A 25,531-nucleotide genomic window follows, 5' to 3' on the forward strand; every position below is an offset into this window, starting at 1 on the left:
TAGGTATTTAAAGGATAACATACTGTGTGTTTTGTTTGTTTCATATTAAGTTGAAGATTATTTAGAAATACAAAAGACTAAATCTATCATTTATACAATGCTTAGCATAAACGATCACCTTATTTTGAAAATTAATATTTTTATCCATTTCTCAGTTAATATAGGCAATGTAATATATTGCACCACAATTAAATTCAATCATAAAAATTGCAAAAAACAATAACAACATACCAAATTTTAAATTAAATTTTCCTTTTTTTTTCTCTTGATTTTTGCTCTTTTTAAATATTTGTATTTAATATTTTTCCATAAAATATAAATTTTGGTGTGCTTGTTTTGGACCGTTATCATAAGTTATTTTATTAGATTCCAGATTTGGCTTCAGTACTGACAAATCTAATGTATATGCACAAATATTGTATAGCTTCCTAATAAAAATATCAATTTAAAAGATTGATTTGTGAGGGTTGTGCATACATATACTGAGCACAGCACTTGTATTATTCAAGTTTTTAAGCAGATTTTTGTAGTTTACAGATGGTTCTGTAGTTTTAATTGATTGAATTTTTATTTAAAGTGTATTTGATGGAGAATTTAATATAACACTTTATTTTAGCCTCTATTAAAAAAATGACATGTACATATTGCATTAATAACTAATTAAATGAAATTAACCCTAAACTAAATCCTAATTCTAAACCTATAGTGAGATTATGAAAAGTAGTAGTTAGTGAATCTAACCCTGTATGAATGAATATCAGTCATTAATGTTAAACTTTTAAAAAAATTGCAAACATATTTGCTTAAAAAAATTTTTTCTAAAACCAAATAAATAATGTTTCACATTTTCCCCTATTAAACCACAAAAACCACAATGACATAGATTATTTATTACTAACAATGATTGAAAACATGAACTATTATAAACAATGAGCATTAATAGATTATTCTAATATTAATTAATGCTTAATTTTAAAGTATTATTATTAAATTATAATGCTCCTTTATTTTAAGTATTATGTTAATATTGCTACCAGATATGTAATACTAAGGATGAACATTCAGTTTCTATTCATTTCCCTTTCCCCCCTGAACTATCATAGATAATGAATATTAATGGATTATTCTGATATTAACTTGTGGTTTTACAGTATCGTTATAATATTGCTACCAGATATACAGTGCTCAACATAGAGTACACACCATTTTGAAAATGAATATTTTTATCTATTTCTTAGTGAATATAGGTCATATATTTTGCTGCATTTGAACAAAACTGATTTATTCAAGGGATATATTTTTTTAAATAGTATTTGTCACAGAACATTTTTTTAAAATAGAAAGATAATACATTTAAATTAATCCAAAATATTGGAAAAATTAATTACAAAAAAATATATATATAAATTTATTTTCTTCTAAATTTTTCTATTTTTTATTTAAAAATGTTTCTAACATATAAGTTTGGGTATTACTAATTACTAATTTTGGACAATTATCATAAGTTATTTTAAAGCTTTCTATGGAAAATATTTATTTAAATGAGAGATTTGTGAGGGATATACTCATTTATGCTGAGCACTGTATAATACTATATTAGATTTTTAAAAATGAATTCCCTTTTCCTCCTCTGTGGTATAACATCCACTACATTAATAACTATAAACGGTACAAATATGTATATAAAACATGTTTACACACACTTATTTAGTAAAACTACAAATAAAAAGTCACATACATGTACATTTTTTTCATCTTGGGTCATTTTATGCTCTCCTCATCATTCAAGTTTTATACAAAATATAACAAGATTAGATTAGGGTTGGGCGAAGTCAACCAATTTGACATCGTACGATTTCCAATGTGAAACATTGCGATGGGGATGGGGTTGGTTGACAGAGTGCACGCGACGTGTCTGAAGGGCAAGGAGGGATCCGGGGGTGAGAAGGGTGCGCAACTTATTTGAGGACCGGGAGGGAGACGCGCGATTTCCGGCAGATTATCACTCGTTTGCAGGCATTTTGAGTCCTGCAAATATATAGAGACTCCCAGAACTTTAGGGGAGGAGGATTGATGATGCCGGCTCAGCATCGTGTTGTCTATTGGCAATCTTCCATCGGCCTAACCCTAGATTAGACATTTCCTTAAATAAAAAAGAAATAAAAGTGATGAACACTTTACCCACAGCACACACACCCTGACAAAAAAAAGTGAGAAAAAAAGGATGTAGATCATGTCAAACTCCAGGCCACTGCTGTGCGTTGTCAGCAGCCACATGTTGACAGGATCATAATAGCACTAGCAGCCAAATTCATTGCTTTCTCCCAGAGGATCAAAAAAGCAAGGTGGGCTGCTTGATTTAATTCATCAGCATCCCACATGCACACTTACAGCACTGCGGTGCACTAAAAAACCCATCATTCAATCTGTTCCGGCTCTTTGATGAAACAGCATTCACATCAGTATCATGTTTAGATACAGGAAGCCTGAAGTCATTTGATGAGGTGCAGAGACACTTAAATAAAAATATTGACATGATCAACCTATTAGCATTAATAAATAGTTTTTATTTGTGCAGGTCCATTTGAATTTAAATCAACAGTTGGCAGTGGGTGGTCTAGGGAAAAGTCCTCTGAGACTGGTGTTGGTGTTGGTGTTGAACGGGCACTGGGCAGCGAGGCGTACTGTATAGAGAAAAGTGCTGGTCTGTGTCTTTTGTTTCCACTAGACTAGAAGATTTAATGATGAGAACATCAGGTCCATTTCCACCGGGGGAAATGATAAATACTGGACAAAATCACTGCAGTCATCATATGACTGAACCACATGAGAATGGAGAGGACAGCAGAATGAACTGAAGACACTGGAACACCACTGGATGAAGCATGCTAAATTCAGCAAGATCTGTACGTTTGAAAAAAAAGTTAAAATGAAAGTTTGTAAAAATAAATAAATGGGCTGGATCTCACCGGGAATTGAAAAGAGTCCAAAATTAGGTGGCTAAGCTAGAAAATTCAGTAGCATTACGCTGTCAAGAAACATTCAAAATCATGACACGACACCCATCATGATGATGAATGAGATTTTCATTCATGTTCATGAAAACTGTCATTATGTGTCATTCACCCAAACAATGTCACCTTCACATTTGAAAGGACTTACCAGTTGTCCTTATGACAACTTGACATGACCATTTTGAGACGACACATTATTGTCATGATTTGGTACGTCTACAGAAAATGTGATTATGATCTATTAAAAATTAAATCGCCATGCAGGTAATGAAAATAATTTCAAATCCTAATCATGTATTCAATCATAAATTTACACCATTAAAGTCTAACGGTCGATTTAAAGTCCCAAGTTTTAACAAAGTGAAATTAAAACATTCCTTTGTACATCAGGCTGTCTTGGTCAGTGTAACTAGTTGAATAAGGTCAGTGTAAAATGAAACTTTTATACGTATATTGTACGTACAATTAAGGCTGCACGATAGATTTGTTTCTTTATCGAAATCTCAATGTGTGCATCCACATTAGTCACATGGCAAAATATGCATTGAGTCTGGATTATAGTTGACCAGGAGCTACAGAATTGCATTTGATTACTGTATTTATACAGACATTATATACATATTAGCCCTCGTTTATTTTTTCTCCAATTTCTGTTTAATGGAAAGAAGATTTTTTTCAACAAAAAAAACTGATTTATTTTATCTTTGTCATGATGTCATGAATAATACTTGACTAGGTATTTTTCAAGACACTTCTATACAGCTTAAAGTGACATTTAAAGGCTTAACTAGTTTAATTAGGTTAACTAGGCAGGTTTGTTCTGTATCTAAAAAAAAATGTATAGCTTAAAGGGGCTAATAATTGTGACCTTAAAAATGGGTTTTAAGAAATAAAAAAATGTAATTCTTATTATTCTTTTATTCTAGCTGAAATAAAACAAATAGGACTTTCTCCAGAAGCAAAAATATTATGAGACATACTGTGAAAATGTCCTTGCTCTGTTAAACATCATTTGCAAAATATTTAAAATAGAAAAAATATATATTAAAAGAGGAGCTAATAATTCTGACTAACCCTAGATACTTTATTCAAAAAATACAACTTTTTAAAAAAAGTTTTGTCTTGTTTCTAAAGTTTCAAAAACAAGATTATTTTACTTACCCCAATGACACAAAATTTTGCTTGTTTTTATGGAAAAACTCAATTTTGCCTTTTTCTTTCTAAAGTTAAAAAAAAAATACAAAAAATGTCAAAACAAAATGTCAAAATACATTATTTGACAAAATACATTATTTGACAAAATATTTTTACTCAATCCAAGAATTTTATTTTAGAAATGTATTTCTTAACTATAATTAATTATAGTTTTCCAATAAATATTTTATTTTTAAGCATTAATTTGTCAAAATATGGCAAGCCATTTTTGAATTTAATTCCATTTTTTTACTGATATGGCAAGCCATTTCTGCATGTATCACTTTCACACTTAATAAGCATTATTCTTTCAATAAAATATGGCAAGCCATTTTTCCATATGGTCCAACTCCAGTTTTTGACTGTCATAGAGACATCACAATAAAAGGCTAACCTACAGTAGCAACCATTTAAAAATAGCAATTTTTCTACATCAGAACATCATAGGGAACTGGGTATTGGCTTGTTTGACTCATGTAAGCAAATGGGACTTCCTGTGTACTGTGCAAGGTAACAATGACAAGGCAAGTGCTAATAACAATAAGCTACATGCTATTAATGATAATTTAAGTGCAATAACATATACTAGAAATGCCTACTAAGTATTAGCATTTGACCAAACATGTACAAGAGCGATGCCATTTACTGCTAAGCAACCACCTAGCAATGCCATATTAATTTTAGCAACTGCCTAGCAACCCCTTAACAACCGCTGTGCTTCCTGCCAACTTCCATTCCCAGTCCTAGAGCAGTCATGTTGGCTTTCTCAAGCCAACATTGAAGTTCGGCAACAAACTTTAGGTTCTAGCTGCATTTTATTACCATCTACCCCTATCCTAAACCCGACATTCCCAGTAATGTAAAAACAGACCTAGATCTGGATTCTTTTCTATTAGTATAGCTGATTAACCATGTGGATGGATGATAATAGCTTTCTGAGCCAACTAGTAGCCGATAAGCCCATTTAATCGAGTAATAACATTTAAAGTGGGTTGTTAGTGTGGACAGGGCATTTGTATGTGATGTTCACAAGTGGTTTCACTGCTCAAACCATCAACTGTAGTTCAATTAACAGTGTTTAATAACAAGGGTTTATACATTCTACTTCACTCTCTTAAGAACAAACCAATGAAATGATGAAAGCAGAGCTGGCAATGTGCAAGAAAGCTGATAATAAATAAACCAGTGCAAAGGTACACAGTAGTACCTATGACGAGATGTTTTTAACACTTTATCGCCACTATACATTCAATCCGATAACTTTTAAAGTGTGGACTTTAGAGTAAAATAAAAGGCTGTGAACTTACTCTTTTTCAAAGTTTTTCAATTAAACAGCATGCTCTGCAGTGGACACTAGCCTTTTGCCTTTAAAGCACTGATGCACCACTAATGGAGTGTCTCGGTGCTTTACAAGAGCTGATAAAAGCCCACTGCTATTTTCCTTCTGGTAAACAACATTTACTCAGTAGCGTGAAAACCGCTCAAGTAAGAAAAAGAATCAAAAGCTCTAATGAATCTCTACTGCTTCATAAATCAAAGAGAAGTGAGCAACAGCGGGTCCGTTTATTTAGCATCTGTGTATTGTGTTAAGTGCAAATGCTGGAGTCAGTGTCTGCCTGTTCTCGGAATAATAAACGCCTTTAAAGCACATCTCAGCTTTAATGAAGCACAACATTGTGTATTCTGATTTATATATTAAAGTAAAGGGAAAATTAAGCCATAAAAGACTGTACTGTAAAAGACTTTACATATAAATTGGCAATGATAGAAAATAAACCTTAATAAGGTTTTAAAGTACTTCACAAATTAAGCCATTTTACTTAATGCAAATAAAATGACCAGAAAAATGTTAAAATACAAAGCACACACTTCAAGTGTATAATTTCTTTGTACAAAGGGGGATTAACAAATTAATTGATGTGACTTTCTACTACATAAATGGCTGGAACACACAATTTTCCAAAACACATGGTTTCAAAGTAGGTACAGGATTACCTGTTTGCCAATAAAAACTGGACATGCTTACATAAAGAGTCAGAAGACAACTCACCACTTCAACTGCTCGATGGTGAAATTATCTAGTTCTATCATTTAGGAAGGCAACTGTGGTCAAGAAGATCTGCTAAAGTTTAAACCCAGCATTGGTTCGTGTATGGGGAGGAAAGGTCACTTGAGTGACTCTAAGGCCCCGTTTACACTAGTGCGTTTTAGTTTTAAAACGGCGTTTTAGATCAAAAACGATCCGCGTCCACACTAGCGTTTCTGAACATATCTCCGTCCACACTACGCCACCAAAAATGCATATCACGTGACCATTCGTTCACTCTGGGCATGCAAGTTCTAGTATAAACAGGAAGCATATGTCTCGCTTGGGATTTGGTTATTTGTTAGTCAACAAACGCTGGTTGAACAATAAACGCGATGGAAAAGAAAGCAAGAGAGGTATTTTTGTGGACAGACGACGAGGTCGAGTTGTTACTAAACGCAACAAATGAATAACTGCACAATGGCGCCTAAAACAGACAATAGTGCAAAGCTCCCATTTCTGTGTCCATGTTGTTGTTTACAGTGAAGTCTGGTCTGTTGTCTTTCGGTAGCATTAAAGCCATGTGTTATAATTATGTGATAGGGGCTTGACGATTAAGGGAAGCATACACAATGAAACAGCCCCAATCAGGCAGCAAATCTTAGCAGCCCCGCCACCATTTTTAGATGTATCCGTTTTTCCCCATCCACACTGAGACGGAGCAGCAGCGTTTCAGAATGAAAACAGCCTCTCCACAGTTTCCAAAACGTTCCGTTTTTGGCGCCGCAAACTCCGGCTAAGTGTGGACGGATGGCGTAACCGTAGCAAAACTTATGCATTTTCAAACTAAAACGCATTAGTGTAAACAGGGCCTAAAAGAGGTATGATTGTTTTAAATGTAACCCTGCCTAGAATTCAGATCAGCACAAAAACGATAGAACATTCATTGAGCTGCAATTTCGGGGGTGAAACTGTCCTGTTCCTGCCAGAGGAGATGACCAGAATAGAGCAAGCTGATAAAAAAGGCAACAGTGACAGAACTTACCACCTGTTATGGTGTGTGTGTGTGTGTGTGTGTGTGTGTGTGTGAGGGGGGGGGGGGTGTTGTTTAGCCCTTTTACATTTACATTTTTAATTACTTCTATCTTGGGATTTTTAGTGGGACCATTGGATACTCCAGTCACCAGATTAACTAGATTGATCCCACCAGTGTGACCGTACAGGTCAAAGTTAAATATGCTGAGCTCAAATCTTTTCAAAGCGGTTTTCTAATTAATCATTTTACTGTCCTCAAATGGCCTCCACAGTTTCCAGATCTCAATACTATGAAACACCAATGCAATATGGAGGAACAGAAAATATATATATATATATATATATATATATATATATATATATATATATATATATATATATATATATATATATATATATATATATATATATATATAATTGATATGCTTAATGCTATAATGTTAATTAATAAGTAGTGTTGGGTCTCGCATAAATCACTTTCAAAATAAAAGTCAATTTAACAATTTAAATGTGCGTGCTATCTATATTTATTACTTTGTTTATTTATCAAAATGTTTATATTTATATATGCATATGATACAAATTATGCATAAATATTTATGTAACAAAATTGTTTTATTTGTTTTGTTTCTATGTATGTGTGTGTAACATTTATACATAACAAAAACACACACACATATGTATTAGGTCAAAACAAATTTTTGTTTTGGATGCGAGATTAATTTTTGGCCAGCACTAATAATTAGCAATAAATGTTATAATGTTCCAAATGCTATAATGCTAATAGGAATCAAATTGTCTAAGTAAGGATCTGTCTTTGGGATTTTTCCAAATGTAGCACTTGAATGGGTATTTGGTAGATAAACACAAAATCAATATCAAAAATCCTTCCTCAAATCATTTTATAAGTGGTTGGGAAACTTAAATTAAACCAAAATGGTCAATTCTTGTTTTTCCCCCAACATATTTTTAATGCTAAATAGAAGAGATTTACCGTGAAAACACAAATCAAACAGATTAACTTGGAGGGCAATGGAATGGGCAATCAATATCCTCCAGTCTCCTGTCACATCTTGCATGCAACTGTAGCAAACAACACAATCAATTCCCAATGAACAAATTAAAGAAAGCAATTTTCTCTTGCTTGAGCAGCTGCTTCACTCAGAAATACATCACTAATGGGAATAAAACACTTACAACTTCAATTTTACGTCGCCTCTAAAACTTGAAAAGCAACACAAGCCAAATAAGCAATAACTGCAGTAGCATTAGTAAGTGTCCAAAATGCAGATCCTTGATGATTCTGTTTAATTCCTTCTTTGCATCACGCTACACAGTGGCTTACTGGTGATGTAATGCCCATTCAGTTTCACATCCCGTTTAATGTTGAGAGAAAGAGATCATGAATTTAATGGATGCCGATAATTACATAATGTAAATAGAGCCCTAGAGGGAATCTGGGAAGCTCTCTTGAGAATTGCCTTCATCTGGACTGCAATGCTAACTGTAATCCTCAGCATTAGTGCGTCTGTGCCAGATGATTTGAATGGCTGCAGCCCGAGGAAGACAACACATTAAAGACTAAATGTAAAAGCTCTAATCGCAAGTGCACTGCTATCTCTTCAGAGCACAGGACCAGGGGAACATTACTTGGAGACTACAGAGCAAACGGCACATTTAAAGAAACTTTAGAAAACATCTAAGACACAAAAGATCCAAATCTGAATAATCTTCCTCTGAACAGCAAAATGCAGAAAGCGTGTTCTTTACAAAGACACTACTGGAATATTCATGAAGTGGGTGTCAATTTTATGTGCTGTCCTCGTTTGGTCGTTTAAATAGAGGCCGTCTCCACAAAAGCCTGACTCATCTGCAGCATGATATCTGTAGAGTCTTAAAATAAAACTAATACCATATGGATATTTTAGATTAATTATAATGTATTTGGATAATGTATGAATGACCATATTATTATGATGGTGTTTATTAGCCATATGCTCAATGTGTAACAACAAACATTGCTCAGTGTTGCCAGTCATGTTTTTCTACACAATTGGGTTGAAAAATGCAGTTGAGCAATTCCATGCAAATGTCAATCTTGTGTGGTAAAAAATTAATTATTTTTATTATTTTTGTGTCTTTATTTCTTATTAGAAAAATGTTTAGATTAACAACAGATTAATTCATCTTTTTCTATTGTATGATACCACACATTGACCAGACGCACTTCCTCTTTTTTACTGTGCTGCAAACTTTTGAAAGAAACTGCTGACAAGAGGGAAATAGCAGAAAAAGAATAAATATAGGGCGGGGGCCCTTGTTCCAGACTGCTGTTTAACACAAAGCCTAGACATGTCACAAGGAGCATGATGCTTGTAGAAGTTGTGACGTAAATTAAAGATGCATGTAATTGTTCAGTTCTGGCATGCAGAGAAGGGTTGCAGAAAGAGGAAGTATGTCTGGGGTACAAAAGCCAAAGGACTGCAGAATGACTAATAAGTGACGTAACACCAATCTCTACCTGTTAATATCAGTTGTGTATATATGCTGGAGTCAGGAAATGTATGTTAGTTGCGAACCTCTTGAATGTAATTCTTGTATTGCATTGGGGTAACATAACCCAGAGCTCTGTCATCGAATTATTCATTCGTATCTAATAAATTACTAATGTTTTTGGCATTGAAGAAAACCCTCTCCAGACCTTTTCTTATTGAACACGCATGAAATTGGCTTGATATTCCAACACTTGCCATAAAGCAAAACCCTATCAAAGTTTTTTTTTTTGTGTGTGTGTAGGCTTGTATTTTACAGTAGTGATCCCCCACCCCTGTGGTACCGACCTGTACCGGTCCGGGCCGCACAAGAAATCATTATTCATTTGCGTTTTATTTATTAACTAAGTCTGAATGATATTTTATTCTATTTTAAAAAATGACCGTATTCTATTACATCTCAGTCACTTGAGCAACAAAATTTAACACAGAAGCAGTAAAATGAGTAGGAAACAGACGTCTTTGGAGAGTTTCTTTGCGAAGGAGGTAAAGGCAATGAAGGACCCACAAACTGCCAAGAAATGGATTCACAATCAATTTGTCAACAAATCAGGTAAATCCAGCATGTCTGTGCAAGAAAAAGAAAAATGACAGTGGCCCAGGAGCAGTTCACATGTTGCGTCTTTCCACCAAATGTTCGTTATTTCCAATGGAGGTGCGGCTTGCAGGCAAATATAGGTAGTGTCGTGCTGGCATCTTTCAGGTGCACTTTAAGTAGTTGAAAACATCTAAGTTTTCCATGTTGCAAGCACACAACAAGTCAAGTGACAAGAAATGATCGATCATCTTCATACTTTGTATGGAATATACGCATACTGGTAGAAACACTGCAGTGTTTTTTTTTATTTTCTCTGTAACTTGTATCAGAGTTGCAGCAATGTTTTGTCAGCTTGTCAATCTCTGAGAAAACGATTGATGGTCGACTAGCAATCTACGTACACCCCACCCCTACACCTGTTATCCTTTTGATTAACATAGTTTTTTTATTGGGTTGTGCAGTTTAATTCAAAGAATTTCTACAAAGTATGTTGTATACTGTAAACTCGCAAACTATTTTGGTCACATCCATACACATTTATTTGCCTCATTTAAAATATACAAAACGTTTACAGATTGATATTTTTGTGATCCCATAACTCTGTAGTTGTTATTAAAGATAGAAACAGATATTAAAGATAGGAACAGATTTTAATATAATGTTAAAATATAATTTCTATTTGAATTCTGTTTTTACTGCAAATATCACATCCATAATGCTGGAATTGCTCAATTGTGGGAAAAAGTGAAGTTTACGGTAATTGTTTTGGGGTACTTTTAAAAGGTGACCTCCAAAATATCTCTTTTTCTCACAAGAACAAAAACTAAATAATTTCTTAATAGACACTGATGCAGGAAAAAAAAAAACTTGGAAACCCAAGGCTGCTGCAAATGAACAAGTAGAAATCTAAAGGAAAAGCATGGGTCTGTTCTTCGTACGTGGATTACTCAATAAGCTGGATTTGGTTATTGATGATTTGACACGATCCAAGATTGTTTCGTTCTTTAAAACTCATGGTAGCTCAAACCTTTTTGGGAGCAGGCTTGTTTCATATAAACAGTATTAGATGGGCTCATTTCAAGCAAAGGTAATACTGTAAGTTTGTACTGAAGGCTGATATTTTCTTACAGTAGTAACCTATAGATTACATACACTGGGAAAAAAATAGTAAAATAGCTTTTAAAAACATTTGACTAGATATTTTTTCAAGGCTTAACTAGTTTAATTGGGTTAACTAGACAGGTCAGGGCAATTGGGCAAGTTATTTTATAACGATGGTTGTTCTGTAGACTATCGAAAAAATATATAGCTTAAAGGGGCTAATAATTTTGATGTAAAATGTTTTGAAAATTTTATTGCTCTGTTAAACATCATTTAGGAACAACTTGTTTTTATTTAAAACAAGAAAAAAAAATCAAAAGAGGGCTAATAATTCTGACTTTAACTGTATATATTTGTTTAAAAAAAATAAAAATTAAACTGTTTTGCAGTCTACACTCTGAAATAAAAGTACAAAAAGAGGGGTGTTCTCTCCCCAAGTAGTTCAAAGAGAACACTGATTAATATAAACATTTTAGATACAAACGCATATTATTTTAAGGTACTGACCCAGCTTTGTTTGTACAATTTGTTTATGATAATAGACATGCAAAATATTCTCTCTCTTTTTTTTTTTAGGAAATGAATAATATTTTATGCAGTCATGCACGCATTTGACTAATATGCCGGTAACTTGATGCTTCGCAAATGTTGCAGACACCTTTATTAGTATCAAAATGCTCTTTTAATTAATTTAAGCAGCCATTTATTAAGAAACTTAAATAGGCTAGTATAATAAAGGAAATCCGCTAAAAGTAAAACTAAATAAATTACTAACTACTCTTGACACGTGAAAGTGTAAAGCCTGCAGCCATCAACAAATGTGGAAAGTTATTGCACATTATGTATTTAAACAAACAGTTTACTACGAATTTTATATAACTTTGCTCACATGCATAATTGAATATTAATCAGATGATGTCATTACACTGCTGTGCCGTCAGCCAATCATTGCATTGCTAATCATGATTTGAGGATTGATAGATCTGTACCTGAAGAACCAAATTAGCCCGAGATCAGTTATCAAGAATACAAAATCCAGGATCTGCTAAATTATCTTAAATAATTTATGCGAGGTACGAAGAATGGACCTTAGGTTATGCATTAAATGAGCAGAATGTCAGTTATGCCCACATCTGAGAAAGGCACTTGAAAGGTAATAGAAGCACTGATTGCTGTGCATATGACATTGTGAAATTGCAGTAAAATTGAGCAAATGCAGAAAGCATCATTGAAAGAGAACAAGCTAGAAAATAGACCACATCAGAGGTCTTTGCTAAATATAACGAGGATGTAACAAAAAAAGAGACAAATCTCCAACCATTCAAACAATCGCTGTGAATGTTCGCTTTTTCTACTGCTTAAACCTGTTCAGCACCATCTGAGGAGGTATTCAAAGATGGAATCAAATGTAATTTGTATTGCTAGATAATCTAAATGCAAGTAGAAAATGTTCTGAAAAAAAAAAAGAAAAACAATAGAGAAAACAACAAAGCACAAAGACAAAGTTGTTTAATTACATGTAAATAAACTTAGAAATACATAGTTAATTTAGTTTAAAAATAAACAATATGGCAAAGCTTTGCCTTTGTGTTTCTCAGCTTTCATTGAGCTGTAAAATTTTCTTAGACATGGCAACCCCCTGAGTTACAAGAGTTAGTGTTAAATTCAATTCTAGACTCTGTTGATTGTATTGAAAACAACAACAACAACAGTAAAAATATTTTTTATTATGCGCACTTATGTGCATGACATTTATTTTAAAATTAGTTTACGTCCTGTTGAGATTCTTGAAAATACCTTACAGCAGTGTTTCTCAACTGGTGGATCGCGACCCAAAAGTGGGTCGTGGGAACATTTTCAGTGGGTCACGGAGTGTGTGGTAAAAAAAAAACGACAAAAGTTTAATTTTAACTTATTTTGACTTTTATTTTGAAATGCGTGCACGACAACCGTACCGCCTGACATGTAAAATTTCATTTAATTATAGACACAAATATGTCAAAACGCAAGTATGACGATGAATATGTAAAGTATGGATTTACATATTTTGACGACAAAAAAGACTTAAAGCCTCAGTGTGTCATAAGTAGTGAGGTGCTCTCACAAGAGAGCATGAAACCTTCTAAATTAAAACGATATTTAGAAACCAGACATGTTTTATTGCTTTATTTTATTTATATATTTTATTTATGTTTTATTACTTAATAATATTTCTATAATTTGATGCATTTTGTTAAATGATAGCAATAAAATATAGTTTATTTGTAAGTCTTGGCAATTTTCTTATGATTCATCAGTCACTGCTTGTATATGTTAACAAATAAATACAAATTAATTCTAATTTCTACAATTGTATTAAAGTTCCTAAACATTTGGGTTGCGGCTTGATAACCATGTAAAAATGTGGGTTCCATGGCCTAACTAGTTGAGAACCCCTGCCTTACAGAATATGCTTTATTATTTGTAATTGTTTATCTTTCTTAAAATACGAGACATAAAATGCACACATCCATATGCATTAAACTTGCTATACTACTAGTATAGCAACTATACTAAAGTACTTGTGTACTAACACCACAAAAAAAGCATGATCATAACTAATTCACAGTAGACCTTAATCACACACTATTAATTGACTGAGAACTGATCTCAAAGTGCTGCATTTTAAATTTGAACATGGAGTGTTTGAACCATTTTATGAAGTTTACAACCACCAAAATCTTAAAGTTGCTCTTTTAAAGAGGTTTAAATGAGCTTTAAATGAAAATGAACTGCACACACTTTTCAGAAGAAGCCCATGCCTCAGATAGTCTCAAGACAAAACATCTGTTTTTTTTTCATCAGGTCTATTGTGTTTGTGACCCTGTAGTTTGTAAAGCTTTGTCAATTTAAACTATTGATATACATCTACTGGCCACTCTATTAGGTACACCTGTCCATCTGCTCGTTAACGTAAATTACTAATCAGCCAATCACGTGGTAGCAACTCAATGCATTTATGCATGTAGACATGGTAAAGACGATCTGCTGCAAATTAAACCGAGCATCAAAATGGTGAAGAAAGGGGATTTAAGTGACTTTGAATGTGACGTAGTTGTTTTGTCAGACAGCCTGGTCTGAGTATTTCAGAAACTGCTACTACAATTTTCACGCACAACCATCTCTAGGGTTTACTGTGGGCGCAAATGCCTTGCTGATGCCAGACGTTAGAGAATGGCCAGACTGGTTCCATCTGTTAGAAAGGCAACAGAAATCCAAATAACCACTTGTTACAAACGAGGTACGTGGAGAAGCATCTCTGAATGCACAACACGTCCAACCTTGAGGCGGATGGGATACAGCAGCAGAAAACTACAGCTGGTGCCACTCCTGTCAGCTAAAAACAGGAGACTGAGGCTACAATTCGAACACGCTCACCAAAATTGGACAATAGAAAATTGGAAAAATGTTGCTTGGTCTGATGAGTCTCCCTTTTTTTGCAGCACCATTTAGATGGTAGGGTCAGAATTTAGCGTAAATAACATGAAAGCATAGATCTATTTTGCCTTGTATCAACGGTTCACTCTGCTGGTGGTGGTATAATAGTGTGGGGGATATTTTCTTGGCATGTTTTGGGCCCATTAGTACTAATTGAGTATCGTGTCAACACCATAGCCTACCCAAGTATTGTTGCTGACCATCCCGTTAGGACCATGTCCATCCCTTAATGACCAGTGTTCCCATCATCTGATGGCTAATTCCTGCAGGATATTATGCCATGTCATACAGATTGAACCATCTTAGACTGTTTTCTTGAACATGACAATGATTCCCTGTACTCAAATGGCTTTCACAATCACCAGATCTCAATCCAATAGAGCCCAATTGGGATGTGGTGGAAAGAGAGATTCGGATCATGGATGTGCAGCCAATAAATCTGCAACAACTGTGTGATCCTATCATGTCAATATGGAGCAAAATCTTGTTAAATATATGTCATGAAGGATTGGGCAGTTCCTACAGCAAAAGTGGGTCCAACCCGGTACTAGAAAGCTGCACCTAATACAGTGGCCGGTAAGTGTACTATTTTCGGAGTGAGCACAAACAGAACCACATGATTCATGAATAATAAATTAGAACTATAACTTCTTATTGGCAGTGATTGTATTAAATACAACCCTACTCTAAAGTAAGAGCTTATTTAGTCCCCAAAAAAGGCATTCATTCCTATTTCCTATAATGCAAACGCAGCAAAATGTGTGTGCTTCTGCCAACTGTTCTAGAAACTGTGGAATAAGTTCATCCAGACTCTTGGGAAGAAAAACTAAAGTTGCAATATATGAGAAAATAAAGTGTGTTTTGACCTTTGTTTTTGACCATTGATACAGCTGGTAAAGTTTTTAAGCATTTCTTTTTAAGCATTTCTTACGCCGTGCTCCATCCGTCATCCTCTGCTATATTTATTCCCCAGCCGTGCCTTCGGTCTCCATCACCAAACCTAGCCTCTATTAACAAATACGGCCTGATCACCCATCACATCGCCCGTCACCCAGCAGCTGATTGATTTTTCTCATGAAAACAGCATTTATCACCTGACGCGGCCTCAAGCTAATTCACAAGCTCCATGAGTACAGAGCAGCACAACATGCCAATCCTGACTCCATCTGCTGAGGTCTGCTCCAATTTCACTTTTTTGCTCCTTTCAAAACTTATTAGCCTGGTTTAACATCATTTTAGGATGTTAATGAGCAGGACTGATTCAAAATGTTAAGGCACAGGGGAACGAACTGCAATGTCCCATTTCATAAAAAAAAATCTGGGTCTTCTTTTCTTCACTAATGAGCACATTATGACTCCTAAACGTGTTAAAAAAATGCTGAAACTCAAACACTGGACTAAAATAAATACCGACAGAATGTAGATTAAGAAGTCTCTCATGATCAACAAAGCTGCTCTTATTTAATCACAATGCAGTTAAACAGTAATATTATGAAATATCATTACAATACACAGATTTTTTTGCAACATTAGGGGCCGATCACATCGAATGCAATTTTACGTATCAAAAATGCAAGGCCGTACTGCCGTTTCTGTTGGCTCGCGGCCTATTATGCCTATTAATCACCTATTATATAAGCTGCAGCTCAAGAAACATTCTTCTTACTATAATTATCATAAGAAATGTTGAAAATAGATGTGCTGCTATGTAATATAATACTACATTTATTATTGAATATTTAATTTAAATTCAATTTAAAAATAAATATAACTAAGTTACTTTTGTTTAATTTAATACATACCAGTGTAAATTACCTGACAACAAGAAAAAAAAAAAAAAAAAAAAAGAAGAAAAAAAAACGATGTCACTGAATTTTTGTGACCTCAGCCCCTTCCTAGTGTTCACAAACAAGTACTAGAGCAAGCTTGAGAATTAATAGGAATGTCAGACATCATTTACCAATAGCTGCTGCTAAACTTTTTATGAACACAACAATCTTCCCTTATTTGTTAGATTGTGCAACAATTTGTCGCATACAAATAAAACTACACTAAAAACATTATATATTATTTATAAACATGCTGCCATTATTTTACTAAAAAGCCCTATAAGACCTAGAATCACACTATTAGTATTAAAAATGATAAATTATTGACATTTGATAACCTTTTTGTGTGTTATTTGTGTTTAATTACATCGTGATCTGCCCCTATCACCTCTAAAACAATGTGTGGCTTTATGTAAGGCCAATACTAGTCAGACTAAACCATCAGTTACCAATTTTTTAACTAAACTACCAGCTTTTTTTAAGAATGATGGAATAAAATGTCTGTGCATATGTGTTAGTATGTATCTATTGTGCTAGTTTGGCTTAAGGAAAATCAAATATGTAATCATTAATTTATATTTCCATTATATTGACTATGATATGATGAATGTTTGTTTGTGTATTGTATTATTCATAATTAAATGTTGTTAATTTTCTAACAACATCCTGCCCAGGGACTAATGATGCAGATTAAACCCCAGTTAAACCTTGTTTGATGTTATTTACAGTATTTTAATGTAATTATTTGTATTGTGTGTTGTATAATATTTATTATTTCTCCTAATAAGATAATGAGTCAGACTGTTCCAACAAAAGCTATGTTGTTTTATTTAACGAAACAATGAGAAAACAAAGAATGGCCTTTGGTCAAATGGACAGTTTTGAGACTGTGTTGGGAGCTATGTTGAGTTTGCTTTCTTTTTTTTAAAATAAATATTGAAAATGAAGAACATGTATTGACTTATTTACAGGCACAACAAGTGAAGTTGTGCATTGTTTCTTTACAAATACATTTTTTAAAAGCCCAAAATGTTAGATGTTCCAAAAATACTGTATATTTTGAAAAAAAAAAAAAAAAAAAAAAACAGTCATTATTCCTGTTTCTATTAATTCATGAATTATTTTTTTCTATGAACCTTATTCTTCACGTCTGAGCGGCTGCAACCACTGGAAATATTTTTTGGCTTGAGACTTCCAGTCTCATTCACTTCCATTGATTTTTATATGTTAAAATAGCTCCTTAATGCAGCTTGATATTTTCACTACAAGTACAAACTTGTTTGTAGAGCAAGTAGCTTGCAAGTTGTTGTTTTGTTGATTATTATTTCTAGTCACTTCTCTCATAGGAAACTGAATAGGAAGTTATAAAACAAATCGCAAAAATGAACGCACTTGAACGAACATACACTGTGAAGAATAAGGTCAAATCTGTTGGAATATTGAAGTGATTAATAATAGCTAAATAAAAAATGCACAATACAAATAATAAATCAATTAATAAATAGTAGGGGGAAACATTAAGTGAAAATAGAAAATAAAAATGTGCTCATTTATAAATTTGCACATTTATTAAGTTAACATTTTTAAGAATGCGTGAGGAAGAGGAAGGCTGGTGTGACTGCATATAAAAGACATGGCTGACATGACTGAAACAGATACAGAAGACAAGGAGTGACATGTGGACTAACTGGACCAAATACTTGAGCAGCTCCAACACTGCAGTGTTCCAGCTGGTCCTGCTGCTCCACACACACACTTTCAACAACACCTGATCAGACTCTATGGACAACGTCAATGTGTATCTACCAGGAACAGGTAAATCTCTGTGTTTTTAACTAGTCAGTGGGTTGACAATTTGTCCAGACAATTTGTGTTGGGTTAGAATATTGTCATCTTGTCTTGATGTGATAAGATTTTTTTTTTTTGTCAAGGGCAACAACGACAAGTTTGAGCAAAATTATTATTATTTTTTTAAACATCGCCTTATACTTCTGCTTCTCGTCAAATCTTCTGATCAATCAAATAAATCCAGCCTCCTTCTAGATGCTACTGCTGATGCTGTTCACCTAAACACTTGCAAATATATAAAAATAATAAATGGTAGAGAAACTGTGTGTGAACTCATTAGTCATTTTGAAATCTGCTGTGCACAGCACCTGTCTATGGCAAGCCCTGAGGGGGAAAATACATCACACACATACACAAGTCAGCATATAAGAAACTCTGAGACTCAAACTTCAATCTGTTACACACAGTGTCAATTTTTATTGGGCGAGTAGTACTGCCAGTATATGGGAATACAGATTTCATTCGGGGGGAATAAAGTCTGCTTTCACATTAATGCCACGTGAACCCCCACAGCCCATAGAGACTCATAGCGAATCATAGGCACGAGTCAGCACAGACCACAAAACATGTCAGACACATTTAAATTATGTAGAAAGCTGTATTTTAAAGCAGAGAAATGAGGAGTTAGACTTAGGGCCTACTCACACTATGCCATCCGTACCGTGCCCAGGCCCGTTTCCCGGATCGTTTGAGAAGTGTGAGTGCGCTGAATCGGGCTCAAGCACGGTTCACTTGGCCGGCCCTGGCCCGGTTGGAAGAGGTGTGCCTGAGCGCGGATCACTTGGGCTTTGTACGCTTGTGTGTGAGTGCAAAACGCGCCAAAGCCCGAAACCGAAAGCGAGACGTGACTTTTAAGGGACTGTTTAATATGGATTTATTAATCATTCTTACAGTTCAGTGAACGCAAACTGCCCTAGTTTATTAAAGACGCAAACCTCTCACTGCACGACAGCTGCGCACCTTCAGCAGACCTCCTCATTCCTGCAGCACGAGGGCTTTGTGATTGTTTATGATCGCCAAAAGTGGCGGATCTGTTCGGCGAAATATCTGACTGCGTGTCCCCGCATCCCTAAGGACTGTTTGGCGAAATATTTGACGCAATATCAAACGACTGAAAAGATATAACTAGAGAACTCTCCACTGTGCTACTGAGTGAGAGCGTATGGCAAGCCGTTTTAGCATTTAAACCTTGTTCTGACTATCCATAAATATATTTAGAGATATCTCTAATTATATTTTGACTAGTCATAATTATAATTCGACTAGTCAGAATGACAATTAGAGATATCTGCAATTACAATTGTACTAGTACGAAATCAGATTGGAGATATCTGCAAATATATTATGACTAGTCATATTCCTCCATTGAATTCCATTGAAAAATATTTGCAGATATCTCTAAATGAGTTTTGACTCGTCAAAAATCCAATTCAAGATATCTACAACTGTAATTCGACTATTAGTAAATTAATTAGAGATATCTTCAAATATATTTGTAAATATCTCTAAATATGACGAATTAAAGATATCTCCAAATGTATTATGACTAGTAAAAACTCAGTTAGAGATATCTCTAATTACAATTGTGACTAGTAAAAACTCATTTAGAGATATCTGCAAATATTTTTCAATGGAAGTCAATGGAGGAATATGACTAGTCATAATATATTTGCAGATATCTCCAATCTGATTTCGTACTAGTACAATTGCAGATATCTCTAATTGTCATTCTGACTAGTCGAATTATAATTATGACTAGTCAAAATATAATTAGAGATATCTCTAAATATATTTATGGAGTCAGAACAAAGATTTAAATGCTAAAAAGGCTTGCCATACAGAGCGCTTCTGAACAGCGCAGCAGCGATGACGTAAGCGTGCCGAGGCCCGATATGGTGTGAGCGCGGGCCGTCGGGGGAGACGGGAGAGGGGACAAGCGTGCTTTGGCCCGGTTCGAGGCAACTGTACCTAGTGTGAGTACGGCCTTAGTATTACTATTTAGGGCTCGCAAAATCCTGTAGCCTGATGTTCCTGGGGGCTTTTTCAGTCGGGCTACCAAAATCTCCACCTGGCCCTTTTCGTTGTTGTTGTTGAACACTAAGCGGGGACTAAGCCGAAAAAAAAAACTAATTGTTAGGTTCGAGGGTGAGGTGTTTGAATAACACTCAGGCCCAAAGCAAGCTGAACTGGCGCTCTAGGCGAACCGCGATCACGCCGCCCTCAACCCGAAAGTGAAAAACAAAGTGACCGGTTCGCAGATGAAAGTGAGGACCGGGAGGGAGGGAGGGAGGGGGTGGGTGTCGCGGATGAAAGTGAGGAACGGGGGGTTTGCTGACGCTGCCCTCAATCGGCCAACTAGGTTGCCTCTATCAATGCGCTCTATGAGAACCAGGTACTGTGTACCAAGGCGTTAATAACTACAATGAAGCGCGTTTCGGACGGCCGCTATGACCAATGTTGGCGACCACAGTTGGGTTCCATCTTTGGATGAAAATATAGCTACTGAAACTTTAGTAAATGAATGCTTCTTGACTCGTTAGTTGTCAACACAGCTTTACTGTCAGTAAAATGTGATTATTTCATTGTCTTGTTTTTTTTTTTAACCTGTAATCAGTATAAATTAAATCTTTGAGTTAAATTTTTTTTTTTAATATAGAATTTTATAATCGCTGGTTCGAACCTCGGCTCAGTTGGTGTTTCTGTGTGGAGTTTGCATGTTCTCCCTGCCTTCGTTTGGGTTTCCTCCGGGTGCTCCGGCTTCCCCCACAGTCCAAAGACATGCGGTACAGGTGAATTGGGTAGGCTAAATTGTCCGTAGTGGGTAAGTGTGTGTGTGAATGTTTCCCAGAGATGGGTTGCGGCTGGAAGGGCATCAGCTGCGTAAAAACAAACTTTCTGGATAAGTTGGCGGTTCATTTCGCTGTGGCGACCCCGGATTAATAAAGGGACTAAGCCGACAAGAAAAGGAATAAATCATTTGATACAGATAAAACTAATTATTGCAAAGCATTTTTGATTTTCAGTCTGCCTAGAATTTTCATTTCAGTGCATTTCTAGTTTACAGTCAGTGAAACAGAACAACAATAAAGAATCATAAAAGGCTTAACTGCCCTGAGAAATCAGTCATTTGCACTGAGCAACAAATTATTGTGTTGCATCTGCTTAGAAACTGAAACAGATGCGATAAATTCTTTGTTGATTTAACGCATCACGCATGATAAGAACATCAAGACAAGACAGAGATTTACTAAAAGAATGGGGGGAAAACATCATTTGCATATTTAGAAAACTATTTGATTTTATTGGATCGGCCAGTCTGACTGTGAGCTTTGATGACTGAATCTGACATGACTAGCAGTAGATTGTCAGTGGATTAGAGAATGCTGCTGCATCATTGCTGCTCAGATAGACAAGCATGAAATCACAATGTCAATATTCATAAGAAGGGAAAAAAACAATGAGTGGAATCCTGGGAAATATCAGCAGGTGTGTGTTGTGTCTGTATGATCGGTGTAAAACCCCCTGCTGTACAGCGGTAATCAGAGAACTGGAGGACAAATTACACATGAAAGTTTGAGAGGTGAACGGCTGGCAGGAGGTCTATCTCAACAGACATCTCAACCCATAATGTTTAACTGTGTGTAAAATCATATTGTGTGTACTAACAATATTCATGTGAATGCACTGATATGGCCATTGACTTCCACAGTATTTGTTTTTCCTACTATGGATGTCAATGGTTACCAACATTCTTTAAAATATCTACTTTTGTTTTCAAATATACTGTATTTTTAAATGTTAGAAACGACTTGATTTTTGATGCTATTTTTCTGGTATTTTAATTATGGTACAGTGTAGCAAACAATACATACCGTACTGTAACAGTTATAATTCCCAGTATACCAAGAGGTGCAAAAACACAATACTTTTGACACTTTGTGTGAAGAAATAACATCTGTCTCTCAAATTACATCCACAGTGCAAAATTATTTTTAAAAGGTCAAATACGTTACTTTTCAGGTACAAGACAAGTGTTCAGGCTTCCTGAATCTGAGCTTTCTTTAACAAAACAAACAAACAAACAAACAAACAAACAAACAAACAAACAAACAAACATTGGAGTTAACCTTTTTTACATTCTAATACTTTGTAATTCCTCCTACTGGCCTGCAAATTATATTTTGGCAATGCCTTTCATCATATGAATAGTACAGTACACAACTATTTTAGAAAATAAATCCACCTAAATAGTATTTGTAGTGCATTAAAGGGTCTAGAAAGCCCTTTTAATCAGTTCAAGTTTACTCTTTCAAATAATGCATTATGATGGGCATGGAACACTGTGAACAGAGGAAATGAGGGGAGCGAACAACTGTCAGTTGGCTCACAAAATCAGACAAAAAATAAATAAATAAATAAGATACTAAATGTGAGGAGACCCATGATTTTATAGTTTACAAAGTTAAAATGCAAAGGAACAAACAGTAAGTTATTTAATGCCCTGCTACATCTAAGATAGGTTATTCGTAATTTCATACAACACAAACACAAAACTGGTGACCTCTGACATAGAGACTAAGCTGAAAGAAAATGAAAGAATGAATAAATGAATGAATGATGAATGCATGAATATACACATAACCACAAATTGTTTTATCGTTATAAAGATAAACATGTTTATATAAACAGTATAAATGAGAAGGACTTCTCTCATCTTGAATATCTATTTCCGGCTGGTAAACTGTATGATTTTAAACATGTGTGAACACAGCAGCATGGATATAGGTAATTTGTCTGATTGGTAATAAACTCAACTGATAAAAGAAAGTCTGCAATTCTCCAATTTTGTACAGCTCTCCAGACAAAATGCTTGCTGCAAACCAACACGATTGCTGTTTTGGCCCTGACAGCATCGCAGAAAAAGCCATGCAATAAACCCTGTGGATCATGAAAACAAACACATACGACCCTTCATGAACAGCAAATTACTGTGTGCCGTGCGTTACCGCGGTCTCACAGCTAGGCAGGTCTGTCTTCGAAAATCATGTGCCGTCACAAATAATTAAACAGGGTCTTCTCATAGGATAAGAAAACTAATTCATTCTTTCATTTTCTTGTCGGCTTAGTCCCTTTATTTATCTAGGGTCGCCACAGCGGAATGAACCGCCAACTTATCCTGCACATCTTTACCCAGCGGATGCCCTTCCAGCCGCAACCCATCTCTGGGAAATAAGAAAACTCTATAAGCTATAAATTAGAATGAGAAACCAAACCGTCATCATTTGGCTAGTAGATGTGCTCTACGTCACCTATTTTGCTCCCACCCCCAAATGATTTTAAACCTGGAAGCTAAAATTAGCTGACAAAAGCTCAAAATTATCCAGGTTTATCTACAATTAAAGCAGACAGGTACTAATGTTGTCTTAACTGATGCTCAGAGAACAGACACAAATCTGTTAAAATCTCAAAAAAAAAAAAACAAAAAAAAAAAGTACTTGAGGGTTTCTTGAACCTTTAACAATGCCTAGTCTGACTTCTACTGATGCTATTTTGGCAATATCCTTACAGTACTGCGCACAAATATTTTATTGAAATACATTTTTAAAGTGTCCTGAATTTTTCACTAAGATTCTTTTTTTTTTTTATTAAGAGCACAATTGCATCTTAGCATAGAGCCCTGGAAAGGTGTTTTAGTGACTTTAAACATGCCATGGTTGTTGGTGGAAAAGCTGATCAGAGCATTTCAGAAACTGTTGGGATTTCCACAAGTTTACAGAACATAGTCTGAAAAGTGAAAATATCGAGTGAGTGGTAAATATGTGTGTGAAAATGCCTGGCTGACGGCAGAGGTCAGAGAAAAAGGCCAGATTGCTTCAAGCTGATAGAAAGGCAACAGTATTTCAAATGACTGAACACACAACAAGTCAAACATTGCTGCTTGCAGCAGAAGACCAGGCCGGATACCACTCTTGTCAGATAAAAACAGAAAATTGAGGCTACCATTTGCACAGCCTCACCAAAATTGGTCAACACAAAGCTGGAAAAAGGTTTCTTGCTCCTATGAGTATCAGTTTCTGCCGTGACATTTCTATGGCAAGGTCGTTATGGAACCATTCCTCTTTGCAATAACATTTACTCTGGTTGTTTTTGTGGGAGATTTTCTTCACACACTGAGCCCTTTAGAACCAACTATCACTTAAACAACTCAGTCAACCACAGTGTTGATGCTGAGCAGGTCCATCCCTTTTATGACCACAGTCATAATATTCCATGTCACAAAAATATTCCATGTCACAAAACTTTGGTAATCTCATACAGGTCTACTCGCTGTTAAAATCTGTGACTCCACCAGGGTACTTTATTTCCAAGGAGCAAGTTACCTTAAGAAAAACTCACCTAGCTGTAGCTTTCTAGTAGCTCTTAGAATTTTTAACTAGCTAGTTTGAGTGTGTTTGATTAAGGTTGGAGGGGAACTCTGTGAGACTGAAGCATGCTCATCGCACTCAAGGTCACTGACAAGCCAGTCATCCGATTCTGACTGCATTGCAGCTCTGCCTTTCTATTGTTTAGCCAAAGGAGAACTGAACCTTCATCTGGTTTCTCAAGTTGAACATACTCGGGATTGCAGAGTAAGATTCAAGTCCACAAAACCAAACAAACCCAACCTGTTTAAGATCAGGTTAAGTAGTTTCACAATACTTACAATAATGCTTAAACCTTCCATTAACTTTTGGCTTAACCCAGAGTTTGTGATTAAATCTGGACCAAATGCAGTTAAAAGTGTGACAGCAGCATATTTATATGCAGTTAACACACATAAATCCTATCACACAACACTTGATTCAGAGTCGGCCTGATTTAAGTCTCATAAGAGACTCAGCAATTCACTTCTGTTAAAGATTAAGGGCGCACTTACA

General features: G+C 35.2%; 1 protein-coding gene across 4 annotated transcripts in view; it reads right to left on the bottom strand.

Annotated features, from left to right (window-relative positions):
- Nucleotides 1-25,531, bottom strand: part of ctdp1 (CTD (carboxy-terminal domain, RNA polymerase II, polypeptide A) phosphatase, subunit 1) — a 216,512-nt gene that overhangs the window by 35,377 nt on the left and 155,604 nt on the right.

This window comes from Danio rerio, chromosome 19 (assembly GCF_049306965.1).
Source record: "Danio rerio strain Tuebingen ecotype United States chromosome 19, GRCz12tu, whole genome shotgun sequence".
Taxonomy (NCBI): Eukaryota; Metazoa; Chordata; class Actinopteri; order Cypriniformes; family Danionidae; genus Danio; species Danio rerio.